At 27.6% G+C, this 14701-nt stretch overlaps 1 protein-coding gene across 20 annotated transcripts in view; it reads right to left on the bottom strand.

The window, feature by feature from the left end:
* LOC122503614 (ephrin type-B receptor 1-B) overlaps positions 1-14701 on the bottom strand; it is a 162607-nt gene that overhangs the window by 47820 nt on the left and 100086 nt on the right. The gene's annotated exons all lie outside the window — the stretch shown is intronic.

Raw genomic sequence — 14701 nt, 5'->3', positions numbered from 1 at the left:
TAAGAGAAACAGAGAGAGAGAGAGATAGAGAGAGAGAAAATGTAAGAGAAAGAGAGAAACAAAGAGAGAGGAATGAGAAAATTTAAGAGAGATCACTTGAGACCCTGCGTGTCAATAAAACAGATTCTGGTCCAGGGACAGCATCCGCGTGACGGACACGTAGGTTAGCGGATCTACAGAGAGAAAGAGAGAGAGTGAGAGAGATCGAAGAGAAGGAGAGGAGAGCGGACATGTGCAGCAGCCAACGGCCAAACGAAGGTCGTTCACATAGAATACCAGTCTTTCCATTAGTGCTCCCCAAGATAGAGGGGTGGGGGGGGGCAGAGGCAGACCAAGCAAAACCAAGAGAGTCGATGCATGATCGATCCGATCTTTCTACACGTAATCGCGATCTCAATCCATTAGCAAAAAATGATAAAAAAAACAAAGTACCTCTTTTTCTAACAATTAATAACAAATTCTATTATTATTATAATTATTATTATTAATTTCATTTTACAATTAAATATTATTGTTTTTTTTCGTTTGCAAATTTATTATTAACACTTTACTATTAACAAGAAAATATTTATTTTTATTATTTTGTTTGTTAATAACAATCTTTTTATTACTGTTTTACTGTTAATAACAATATTGTTATTACTATTTTATTAATAAAAATAATAAATTTTGTTATTAGCATTTTACTGGTTAATAGCACTTTTATTATTAATTGTTTGCTTGTTAATAACAATTTTTGTTATTACTAGTTTACTGGTTAATAACAATTTTGTTATTATTAGTGTACTGTTAATAATAATTTTATTTTTGCCATTTTACTGTTAATAAGAATTTTAGTTTTTAATATTTTATTGTTAATAGCAATTTTGTTACGATTTTACTATTAATAACAAATTTGTTATTACTGCTTTACTGTTAATAATAATTTTTTCTTACAAATATATCATTGAAAACAAATTTTGTTATTACTATTATACTGTTAATAAAAAAAAGTCTGTTTTTACAATTTTTTTGTTAATAACAATTTTGTTACGATTTTACTATTATTTACAATTTTCTTATTACTACTTTACTGTTAATAATAATTTTATAACAGTTTTACTATTGAAAACAAATTTTGTTATTAACATTTTACTGTTAATAACATTTTTGTTTTTACTATTTTATTGTTAATAACAATTTTGTTACGGTTTTACCATTAATAACAATTTTGCTATTACTCCTTTACTGTTAATAATAATTTTATTTTTCCACTGAAAACAAATTTTGTTATTACCATTCTACTGTTAATAACGATTTTGTTTTTACCATTTTATTGTTAATAACAATTTTGATATTACTACTTTACTGTTAAAAATCATTTTTGAACGGTTTTTAGTAATAAAAACAAATTTTGTTTTTATTATTTTACTGTTAATAGGAAAAAAATTATTTACTGTTAACAAAATTTTTATTAACAATGAAATAATAGTAAAAACAATATAGTTTTTTACTATTTTATTGTTAACAGAAATTTTGTTATTACCATTTTACAGTAAATAACAATTTTGCCTTTACTATTTTATTGTTAATAACAATTTTTTTTGCAAATTTTGTTATTAATATCAATTTTTTATTGATTTTATTAATAACACTTTTGTTATTACTATCTTATTGTTAGTAACAATTCTTTTTACTATTTTCATGTTAATAAGAGTTTTCTTTTTACAATTTTACAGTTAATAACAAATTTTTATTATTACTTTTATTATTAATTATAAACAATTATTTTTTCAAACAATATACCGTTAACGATATGCAAAATGTTAACTAATTGTAAACTTTTACTTATTTTTACCAATAATATAGCATATTTACTATTATTGTTAATAACAACAACAACAATAATAATAATAATAATAATAATAATAATAATAATAAAAATAATAATAAAAAAAATTATAACAAAAATAATTTTTTATTAACTAATAATTAATTATTATTCAATAATAAGTATACATAATTTTAATGAATATGGAACTAAAGCAGGAGAGAAAAAAATTTACCATCGCCAAGGAGCGAACCCTGCCGCGTTTCTCATTGACTGTCATACACTTTACCATTGAGCTAAAACAACATTCCACTTTATTATAAATTTAAGCAGTTTTTTGCCAGTTTTAACGCCTTTTTTTAAAGGGAAATGTTACAAATAATTCAAATTTATTACTGTACTCTCTCCCTCTCTTACTTATTTCTTTTTTGAAAGAAACAGAGAGAGAGAGAGAGAGAGAGAGAGGGAAATTTTTCTCTTTCTTTACTTTTTTCGCTTTTAAGAGAGACAGAGAGAAAGAAAAATAGTAAGAGAATGAAAATGAGTGAGTGAGTGAGAGACACTATTTTCTCTCTTTCTGCCCCCCCCCCCCTTTCCCCACTCCTAACTCTCGCGCCTCACACACTGTAGCACCTTCTATCTCCCAAGGGACGGAATATTAATGTCTCTCATATTTTATAGAACCAGTCGGGGCACGCGGTGCACGCTGCTACGCACCCCACCCAACTTTATTCACTGCTAACCTCCCCTTTTACTCCCCACCACCCCTTTTAGCGTCCCTTTAGCGTCCTTCTCTCTCTCTCTTTCTCTTTTACTCTTTCCTTCTTTCTCTCTCTCTCTCTCTCACTCTTGACTCTTGCATTGCACCGCTACCAAGGATACCTTCCCTTCCCCCCCTCCTCCACCTCCCACTTTCAGTTTATATCCAAGGGAACAAAGAGTGAAAATATGTATACATATATATATATAAAGGGTGTGTGCGCGCAAGATTCTTATCCGATGGGACAATGACAAAACGAGCAAAGCCAGAAATACCTAGAGGAGTTAATTCAGTTGTCGGGAGTTGGTCTTATGTTACCCCCCCCCCCTCCCCACCGTATTACTCTTACCATTGTGAGTGTATATGAAAAAAGGTGGGGGGGGGGTGGTGGTAACATTTGTTAAAGTCTTATCGTAGTTGTACTGATTTTTTTTTTCTTACAATTCTTTATCGACCTTTTTTTTTTTAAATTTAATCTCGTGATAATTTTTTTTTTTTTTTTTTTTTTTTTTAACAGGACGCATATTCTATTTTCTGTGATAATATAATTGACCTCGCGTGATTGCATATATAAGAACTTTGGTTTTTTGTGATACATGATGATTATGGATATGTAACAAAGAGAGAGAGAGAGAGAGAACGTCGACGATGCGGTAGAAATTAATTATGCGAAATATGGTCGGCGTAGGAAGTGGAGTGGGGGAGGAGGGAAAGAAAGTTAGAGTACAAAATATCGGCACTGCGGCGTATTAATTTTTTTTTAAGTTCCACAATAGACGTGAAGAGAGGGGAAAGACGAAAGATTGAAAATTATAATTATAACAATTTTTTTTTTTTTTTTTTTTTTTTTTTTTTTTTTTTTTTTTTCTATTTAATTCAACTCCAATTCTCTTCTATTTTTAATACTCTTAATTTTTAATTAAATTTTATTTTTTATTATTATTAACTAATATTTTTGTTATTATCAATTAATTATTAATTTAATTTAAGAAAAAAATTTATCATTCGGTATTAATATTAGTAAATGTCATTAGTTAATTAATTAATTAATTAAATAATTAATAACATTCACTATAGTTAATATTAATTTAATTTAAAGAAGAATTTATTTTTTATTAATTATTATAAAATATAAAATATAATATATATAAAATAATTAAGAATTAAAAAATTAATTGATTAATAAATTACTATTAAATATTTAGCAAAAAAAATGTTTGTTATCTAGTTTTAATTTTTTGTATTCTCATCGGAACCATTAAAATAAAATGCCATATTGTCGACAGGGTTGTTTGTCTCATAATCCCTATTTCGTGTTTTAGATGAAAAAAAAAGAATAGAAGTTAATACAGTTTTCTTTTCAGTCTTTTTTTTTCTTTCGCCCTACACAAAATTGTCCCCCTGTGTATATCGTCACCCAGACAATCGTCATGGGAATTGCGATAAGAATAAAAAAAAAGAGAAGAAGTTTAACTTTTTTTTTATCAACATAAGTATCGAAAGTGAGTATATGGCATTAATATCGTCGTAGGGATTAACTTTTTTGGCCTCCCTGCATCCGATATCATTTTTTGACTTTGAATTTTTGGGAATTCGATTCTTTTCTCCCCTTTTTATTATACAGAAAAAAGGACAGTGAAAAATGAAAGAAAAAAATTTTTAAAACTAAGGCTAATTCTACTGTTTTTGGAAATTAAATCTATTTTCAAAAAAAAAATTCTATTTTTATTACTAATTTTGTCTGAAATTATTCTTTCTCTTTCTATGTATTTTTTTAGAGAAATAATTTCTTTTTAAACTAACAATATTTTTTTTCAAATTAAAAGTAGATCTTTGAGCTAAAAAAACTTAAATTAATGTTTTCCAAACAAAAAGTAGTTTTTCAAAGTAAAAGTTGTTTTTCCAAACTATAAGTAGTTTTTGAGCTAAAAATAGTTTTTTTCAAACTAAGAGTAGTTCTTGGAAGTAAAAGTAATAGTATAGTTTTTCCCAACTAAAAGTAGATTTTCGGAGCTAAAAATTGTATTTCCAAACTAAAAAAGTTTATTTTTGGAGGTAGTAATAGTATTTCTAAACTAAAAGTAGTTTTTTGAGCTAAAAACATTCTTTTTCAAACTAAAAGTAGTTTTTCCAAACTAAGAGTAGTTTTTTGAAGATAAAAATAGTTTTTTTAAACTAAGAATTGTTTTTCCAAACTAAAAATAGATTTTTGTAGGTAGTGATATTTTGGAGCTAAAAAAATTTTTTTTCAAACTAAAAGTAGATTTTTGGAGGTAGTAATATTATTTCTAAACTAAAAGTAGTTTTTTGAGCTAATAACATTAATTTTCAAACTAAAAGTAGTTTTTCAATGCAAAAGTAAAAGTATAGTTTTTCTAAATTAAGAGTAGTTTTTTAAAGATAAAAATAGTTTTTTCAAACTAAGACTTGTTTTTCCAAAATAATAGTAGTTTTTCGAAGTAAAAGTAATAGTAGTTTTTCCAAACTAAAAGTAGATTTTCGGAGCTAAAAATTGTTTTCCCAAACTAAAAGCAGATTTTTGGAGGTAGTAATAGTATTTTTAAATTAAAAGTAGTTTTTTGAGCTAAAACATTCTTTTTCAAATTGAAAGTAGTTTTTCAATGAAAAAGTAAATGTAGTTTTTCGAAACTAAAAGTAGTTTTTTAGCTAAAAACAGTTTTTTTAAACTAAAAGTAGTTTTCCAATGAAAAAGTAAATGTAGTTTTTCCAAACTAAAAGTAGTTTTTTAGCTAAAAACAGTTTTTTCAAACTAAAAGTAGTTTTCCAATGAAAAAGTAAATGTAGTTTTTCCAAACTAAAAGTAGTTTTTTTTAGCTAAAAACAGTTTTTTCAAACTAAAAGTAGTTTTTCCAAACAAAGAATAGTTTTTTAAGGTAAAAATAGTTTTTTCAAACTAAGTCTTGTTTTTCCTAACTGAAAATAGTTTTTTGATGCTAGAAATAGTTTTTTCAAACTAAAAGTATACATTTTTAGAGCTAGAAATAGTTTTTCCAAACTAAAAATAGTTTTTTCAAACTTTTAGTGGTTCCTACTTGCTAAAAACAGTTTTCTTAAATCTAAATGTACTTTTGACAGCTACAAATATTTTTTTCCAAACTAAAAGTAGTTTTTTAAAGTAAAAGTAATAGTAGTTTTTCCCCACTAAAACTAGTTTTTTGTAGCTAAAAGTAATTTTTTCAAATTGTAAGTAGTTTTTTGAACTAAAAACAGTTTTTTCAAACTAAGAGTAGTTTTTCCAAACTAAAAATAGTTTTTCTAAACTAAATGTAGTTTTTTGAAGCTAAAAATAACTAAAAGTGGTTTTTTTTAGCTAAAAGTAATTTTTTCAAACTAATACCGGCTTTTTGAAATAAGCTATAGAAATAGTTCATTTCCGAACTAAAAGTCAAGTAAAAAATAGTTGTATACATATAAAAATCAGTTTATTGCAAAATCCATAAACCAAACCCAAACTGAAAGAAGGTTCAAAGCACCAGTTTTAAATTACATCCGAAAAAAAATAACATAAACTCCCAAATTGACGCAAAAAAGGGTATATAATACTCTTTAAAGTTAAACTCTTTAAAAAATCAAGAGACTCTTTTGTTTCCATTTATACTTCTTTTTTTTCCACGTTCTGATCTCCCTAAAGTCCTGTAATTGATAGAGAAAGAGAGAGGGTAAGACAGTCGAGAATAAAGGGATGGAATCCAGCAATTTGTCCTGGCACCTCGGTGTTTTGGGGGAGTGGTAGTAGTAATGGGTGAAGGTAGATAGGTCGGTGACAGAGAGAGAACCTTCAAAGGAACCAGGAGTAGTCAATTCTATACTGATCCTGTGTGACGGCATGTGTATATATTGATGATTCATCCACTGCTTTGTTGTTTGGATGAAAGGAGGGGGGGGGGTTAGTGGGAATAGTGGGAGGGGGGATAGAAGCGGCAACAGCGGGTTCAGTGGTTCAGAGAGACGGTCTCACTCGTCCGATTCTATATAGTCCCGTATATTTTCTCAACCCTCCTATTTTCCCCATCTGTACATTTGCCAAAATAACCCGAGAGTCAATAACAAGGGAAATTACAGGATCAGAGAATTGCGGTGTTAAATTAACCCCAAACATTATTTATATTCTCCTAGGATCACATACATACATTCTCTCTCTCTCTCTCTCTCTCTCTCTTCTACTTTCTCTTTGGTCAAACAAATTGCTCAACGATTGGAAAATTATTTTTTTTTTTCATTTTCTTTTCAAAATTGTTATAATTATAGACAGGAAAATAGAAAAAAAAAGAACTAAAAATTTAAATTTTGAAAAGCTTTTTAAAGTAAAACCCATAAAATATAAATTAACACCCACTATAGTCGTGAGAATGATGAGTGAATCAATTTTAAAAATTTTTTAATTTATTTTAAAATTATTAAAATTATTTTATTTTAATCTAATTAATGTAATATTGTAAAATGGGAAAAAAAATTGTTTTTTCAACTTTTCGATTATATTTTAAAATTTAAACAAAAAATGTTTAGATACTTAATATTAGGTACATTAAATTTTATGTCTGGGGATGTGTATGAAGTAAAAACATGGTTTTTCAGCATAAAAGTTGTTATAAACAAATTATATAAACAATTACACTTTAGGCGAAGATGTGACTAAAAAAATTAGTTTTTTTCTTTTACTTATTATCTTATTGCAATTAAACTTTCTTTGTATGAAACTGACGTTTTTCGATAATTAATTTTCTTAATTAATTATTTAAACAAATTTTAATAAACAATTGAATCGTTCGGACGTAATTGGACGAAAAATTATCCAATTTTTTGCAATATTAATGTTTTTTCATTAATTTTTATTAATTTATATTAATGTTATTATTTATTAATTTATTATTTTGAAAATAACTTTATTATTTTAATAAACAAATAATTTGTTTATTAAAATAATAAACAATTACACTTTAGGCAAAGATATATCTAAAAAGATTTGTTTTTCTTTTTATAAATTTACCTTGGTTTATTGCAATTAAACTTTTTTTTTATGAAACTGATGTTTTGCAAAAATTTTCATTAATTATTTAAACAATTTTAATAAACAATTGAATAGTACGGACATTTTTGGACAAAAAATTATCCAATTTTTGCAATATTAATGTTTTTTTAAAATAATTTTTATTAATTTTTTATTTTGCCAATAAATTTATTATTTAAAAAAACAAATTATATAAACAATTACACTTTAGACGAAGATAATTTTTAAAAAAAATTTGTTTTTTTATAAATTAACTTTGGTTTATAGCAATTAAACTTTCTTTTTATGAAACTCATGTGCAATTGTTTATTAAAATTGTTTAAATAATTAAGAAAAGTTATCGCAAAATACCAGTTTCTTAAAGAGAAAGTTTAATCGCAATAATCCAAAACAAATTTTTAACAAAAACAAATTTTTTTGACATATCTTCGCCTAAAGTGTAATTGTTTATATAATTTGTTCATTAAAATAATAAAACTATTTGAAAAATAACTTTTTCATAAAGATAATCTCTGGGCGGCTTAGAAAAAACATTAATTGCAAAAAATTTTGATAATTTTGTGCCCAAAAATTTCAATTGTTTCTGCAATTCAATTGTTTATTAAAATTGTTTAAATAATTAAGGGAAATTACCACAAAACACCAATTTCGTAAAGAGAAGGCATAATCACAATAATCTAAAGCGAATTTATAAAGAAAAAAATTTATTTTATACATAACTTCGCCTAAAGTTCAATTGTTTATACCTATAATTTGTTTATGAAAATAATAAAAAAGTTATTTACAAAATAACTTTTTCATATAGACAATCTCTGGGCGGCTTAAAAAAAACATGAATTACAAAAAATTTGATAATTTCGTGATAAAAAATGTCCGCACGATTCAATTGTTTATTAAAATTGTTTAAACAATTAAGAACAATTATCGTAAAACGTCAGTTTTATAAAAAAAACTTTTATTGCAAGAAGCTAAAGTAAATTTAAAACAAAATTACTTTTAGAAATAATTTTGCCTAATATCTTCGTCTAAAGTGTAATTGTTTATATAATTTGTTTATTAAAATAATAAAATTATTTGCAAAATAACTTTTTCATAAGCATAATCTCTGGGCTGCTTAGAAAAAACATTAATTACAAAAAATTTGGTTATTTTGTGTCTAAAAATATCCGTACGATTCAATTGTTTATTAAAATTGTTTAAACAATTAATGAAAATGATCGTAAAACGTCAATTTTTTTATAAAGAAAGTTTGATTGTAAGCAGCTAAAGTAAATTTATTAAAAAAAAACCAATTTTTTTAGTCATATCTTCGCCTAAAGTGTAATTGTTTATATAATTTGTTTATAACAATTTATAAGCGGAAAAACAATTTTTTTTTCCTATTTACACACCTCGAGACATAAAATATACGTAATATTAAGTACATAAAACAATTATTGCTTAAAATATATCGAAAAGTTTAAAAAAATAATTTTTTTACAATATAAAAAATGTAAATGTAAGTTCACATGGTCAGACCCATTATTGTTATTACTATTATTATTTTTTTTATTTATGTTGTCATTAGTATATATATTGATATTATTTTACCCTTATTATGAGAAGAATAAGAAGAATAATACGAAAATAATACTACAAAGAAATTTTATCAGTAGTTTTGCAAGTTCTCTATATTGTTGATTTTTAACGTGATGGTGTGATTCATAGAGAAATAATTTTCCATTGTTTATGAAGATAAAGAAAATAATCTCCTTTTACTTAATCATTACAAAGAAAATTATTCTGTGAGGAGAGAAAAAAATTTTCTAGCACTAATCCTATTACAGATTTAGTGGGGGAAATTTTTTTTTTATTTCTTTATAAATTCTGTATAGATGCGAAAATTTTTTTTTTGAACTAAAATTGTTATTATTATTATTACTATTCGTTACTATTGATGGCGTTGGTTTAGCGTCGCCCGACGCTTAATATCGCTGGTCGATTATTCGACGCTAAAATTTAATTTTCCGGGGGAAATGTATTCAGCGTTGTTGGACATGTAAAAATTGACAATATAGCCAATAACTACAACACTAAACGAAGATAGCGATGGAAAACAAATTTCAGCGTCGAAGAACGCTAAAATTTGCTTTTTCGTCGATATATCTATACTTATAGCGTCGTGTCCCGAGTCATTGAGAAATATAAAGACTAATCATTATTAACCTTAAAAATTTTATTCTTTATACAAAAAATGGACAATTAGCGTCGTGAGTGACGCTAAATTGACAATTTTTCCTTTCACCGCCCTTAAAAATTAATTTTCCTTATGAAAAAGTAATTAACTAGTTACTAGTGTCTATTAAACACTAGAAAATGTAAAATAAACGACAACTAGCGTCCGAAAAAAAATCGTTCACGCTAAAATAACGCTAATTTCAAAAAAGTACTTTTATTCCCCCTCGTTTTTATTGCAGTATCAACAATTTTTTTTTAATATTGAAATAAAGGAGAGTGAGAGTGAGAAAAAGGGGGTTTTTTTAACGACACGATACGAAGCGACGATAAAAATCCACACGCGGAATTACGACGACAACGTCAGGGAGTACAAATCAGTAGACGCGTACGTAAGCGAGAAACGTAGAAGGGAGTCATTGGAAATCTTGTCGTTCTTGAAAGGTTCAAGGCAAAAAAAAAAAAAAATTAGAAAAAAATGAGGGATGTGTAAAGTGGGTGTGAGGGGCGCGAAGCACGCTATCCCTAGTCTATTGAGGGAGGGAGGGGGGTGGGGGTAAGGAAGGAAGGAAGGAAGGACGAAGGGAAAAAAAAAGAAAAATAGGGTGTGAAGAGAAGGAAGGAAGAAAACAAGCTGATGTTTCCGTCGAGGGGTTGACGCGTGTCATTGTTGAACGTGCATCGAGTACCGAGAGACAAAATTAAGTCTATGTTGACGAGGGACGCTAAAGGGGCGGGGAGGGGGAAGGAGGATGTTGGACGAGATGAGAAGGTGGTAAAGAAGTATATTTAGGCGGGAATAAACATATTTTTTTTCTAGACGCTAAATGTTGGACTCTAGACGCTAAATGGTAGAATCTAGACGTTTAATGCTAGACTCTAGACGCTAAATGGTAGACGCTTAAATCTAGACTCAAGGCTTTTCAATCTAGTAAAAACTAGACTCTAGACGTTATATTCCAGACTTTAGACGCTAAATTCTAGACGCTAAAACAAGACTCAAGGCTATTGAGAATAATAAACACTAGACTCTAGACGCTAAATACCAGACGCTTAAATCTTAACTCAAGACTCTTCAAACTAGTAAAAACTAGACGCTAAATGCTAGACGCTTAAATCTAGACTTCTAGGCTATTGAGTCTAATAAGCACTAGACTCAAGACATTAAATTCTAGACTCTAGACGCTAAATACTAGACGCTTAAATCTCCAGGCTCTTCAATCTAGTGAAAACTAGACTCTAGACGCTTAAATCTAGAGTCAAGGCTCTTAAGACTAATAAACACTAGACTCTAGACGCTAAATACTAGACGCTTAAATCTAGACTCAAGGCTCTTCAAACTAGTAAAAACTAGACTCTAGACGCTAAATGCTAGACGCTTAAATCTAGACTCAAGGCTCTTGAGTCTAGTAAACACTAGATTCAAGACATTAAATTCTACACTCTAGACGCTTAATTCTGGACGCTTAAATCTAGACTCAAGGCTCTTGAGTCTAGTAAACACTAGATTCAAGACATTAAATTTTAGACTCTAGACGCTAAATTCCAGACTTTAGACGCTTAATTCTGGACGCTTAAATCTAGATTTAAAGCTCTTGAGTCTAGTAAACTCTAGACCTAAGACATTAAATGCTAGACCTAAGACATTAAATGCTAGACTCTAGACGCTAAATACTAGACTCTAGATACTAAATGCTAGACTCTAGACGCTTAAATCTGGAATCAAGGCTCTTCAGTCTTTTAAACACTAGACTCAAGACACTAAATTCTAGACGCTAAATGATAGACTTGAGCCACTAAATGCTAGACTCTAGACGCTAATTTCAAAACTTTAAACACTAAATTATAGACGCTTAAATCTAGACTCTAGACGCGAAAGTCCAGACTTCAGACGCTAAATGCTAGACGCTAAAGCCTAGACTCAAGGCTCTTGAGTCCAGTAAACACTAGACTCTAGACGCTAAAACCTAGGCTCACGGCTCGAGACCATAGACGTTAAACACTAGACTTTAGACACTGAAGGCTAGAATATAGACACTGATGGCTAGACTATAAACGCTGAATTCTAGACTAAACTCTAAAGGCTAGATTCTAAATGCTAAATTCCAGACGCTTAAACGCTAGATTCCAGAATCTAGCGTTTAGCGTCTGGAATTTAGCACACTAGGTGCAAGACTCTAGACGCTTAGACATTTTTAGCGAAAACTAGAGTTTTCGCTAAAAATGTCACTGAAGACGCTAAACGCTTATAAATACAAAATTTAGCGACACCTTGCACCCTATAAAAAAATTCCATAGAGACGCTAAAAAAAACTATAAATGAAGGAAAATTTCAAAAAAAAATTCTCTTTTTAGTAAAAAAATTTTTTTTTTTTAATTTTAATTTCTTTTTAAATTAACTTTTAACATTGTCGATGTCTAAGCGGCACTACAAAGATAAATTTTTAACTCTTCTCTTCCCACCCCCCTTGTCTCATCGGCAATGATTGGCCTTTTCCGCGCGGTTCGTTGACACTATATTTATATATATAATAAGAGGAAATAAAGAATGCATATCAGACAAACGATCTTTTATTAAAACTGATAGGGTTTAAATTCACAGTGACGACGACGACGACGACGACGCTCGTTTTTTTTTCTTTTTATAAAAGCAAGGCTTCGATATGAAATTCTGTATTTTTGATTCTTATATTTAATTTTATTTAAAAGCAATATATTTTCTTTTTTTTTTTGTTTGTTGAAATTTAATTAAAATTGGATTTAATTGAAAATTTACTAACTTAATCCTAGACAAGTTTTAATTCTCTCGCGCAAAAATCGTATATATTTAATTTAAATGGCTACTACTATTTCGGTTCAATGAAGTCTGACACGGCTCACGATTAATTCTACTTTAATCCTATTAATTCAAAGTGGTTGCGGTATTATCTTATTTAGTATTGTCATAAATATTGTTGTTATTACTGATTATTACTGTTACTACTGTTAATATAATTTTTTACTATTTTTGGTACTGTCATTGTTATTAGTTTTTTTTATAAAAAAATTTATTTTTACCATTTTATTGAATTGCAGAATTTTTTTAATTTGAAAAGAAAATTTTTACAATTAATTTATTTTAATTTCGAAAATTAATTTTTACAATCAATTAATTTATTTTTATAATTAATTTTTTACAATCAATTAATTTATTTGAATTTCGAAAATTAATTTTTACAATCAATTGATATTTATTTTAATTTTGAAAATTAATTTTTACCATCAATTAATTTATTTTAGTTTCAAAAATTTATTTTTATTTGTAAATTTTTTTTTATTTCTAGGCACTTTAATTTATTTTCAAAAATTGGCTTTCTTTATGTAATTAAAGAAGTAATTGTTTTTTTTTTTAATTTCAAAGATTTAAGTTTTTCCAACTATTTTTTTTGTAATAAAAAAGAAATTTTCTTTCTATAATTTATTTCCATTTAAAAATAAAAATTTCCATTTTTTGCAATGAAAAAGAAATTTTCTTTTTATAATTTATTTTCATTTCAAAATAAAAAATTTCCATTTTTTGTAATGAAAAAGAAATTTTATTTTTATATTTTATTTCCAAATTTAAAAATAAAATTTTCCAGGTTAATATTAAAATCAATTTCATTACCAAAAGAAGGCAAAAATTATGAAAATAAAAATTTCTTTTGCGTGTATTTTTCGAAAAATATAAGGAAATTATTTTCTTTTTACAAAAAAAAAAATTATTATTTTCCCCTTTTTTTAAAATTTTTTCAATTAATTTAATTTAATTGTTTTTCACTTTTCACACTCACGACTATAATATTGAGATTCGCTTTAAAGGCCAAATTTGTAGAAACAAGCCGTTTGTTCGAATTCTCCATGTCGTCGTTGGGAGAGTTTGTGCGCGACACGTGCGAGCGACAAGCAAAGCACTCTGGGAAAAAAAGGGACTTTATGCAAAATTGGGGTCTCGACCATCGAATTTCTCTCTCTCTCTTTCTCTCTCTCTGGAAATCCTACTGAAAGGGGTGAAATTATTCGTGAATACAGAATTGTAAATTGACCATTATTCCATTACAAAATGTTCCTCCACAGATGTGACAATTTGAAAATCCCTCCCCCTCCCTCTCCCTCTTTATAAAAAAAATAATTTCTCTTAATTTTCATATTTTTATACACCAAAAAACTGGAAAAAAATTTCACATTTTTCCAAAGGATAAAAAAAAATTAAATAGAAGATATATTTTTTTCTATAAAAAAAATTATTGATAGAAGATATATTTTTTTCTATAAAACAAAAATTATTGATAGAAAAATCCCCCCCCCCCTCTTTACCCCATGTCGAAAAGATGAAAAAAATGAGAGGGGGTCAATAGGGGGAGTAAGCTTGAAAATATACCAAATAAATGTGCGCGTGCAACAGCGGTTAACGTTTGCAGCAGGGCTTTTATTAATCCCGAGGAAAATAGGCGACAGTTGACAAGAGAAAGATTGACACACGTGCAGAATAGTAACACAGGAGGCACCACAACTCGCCTACATAATTATGTGAATATTTGTGTGTGTGTGTGTATGTGACTCTGTGACATTTAGCTAAAAGAGAGGGGAATATATAATCATTATTATCGTTATCCTTCATTCCCTTCCAAAAAATACCGAGAATAATTTCTAATAATGTGCATGCAATTTTTTTTCTGTCTTGAGGATTTAAATATAAATATATTTGTGACAGAAGAAGTATTACATTTTTTTTGTTGACCGTCTGCTTGAATTAATTGAGCGTTTATCATGTTGAGAAAGAAATAAATCACACGAGAGGGGAAAATAATTCATTCACAAAGTAAGAGAGATATTTTACTACATTTAGTCTTGTAATGATGGGAAAATT

This window comes from Leptopilina heterotoma, unplaced genomic scaffold (genome assembly GCF_015476425.1).
Source record: "Leptopilina heterotoma isolate Lh14 unplaced genomic scaffold, ASM1547642v1 Lhet_265, whole genome shotgun sequence".
In the NCBI taxonomy this organism is placed as follows: Eukaryota; Metazoa; Arthropoda; class Insecta; order Hymenoptera; family Figitidae; genus Leptopilina; species Leptopilina heterotoma.
This window is presented reverse-complemented; position numbering and strand designations above follow the sequence as displayed.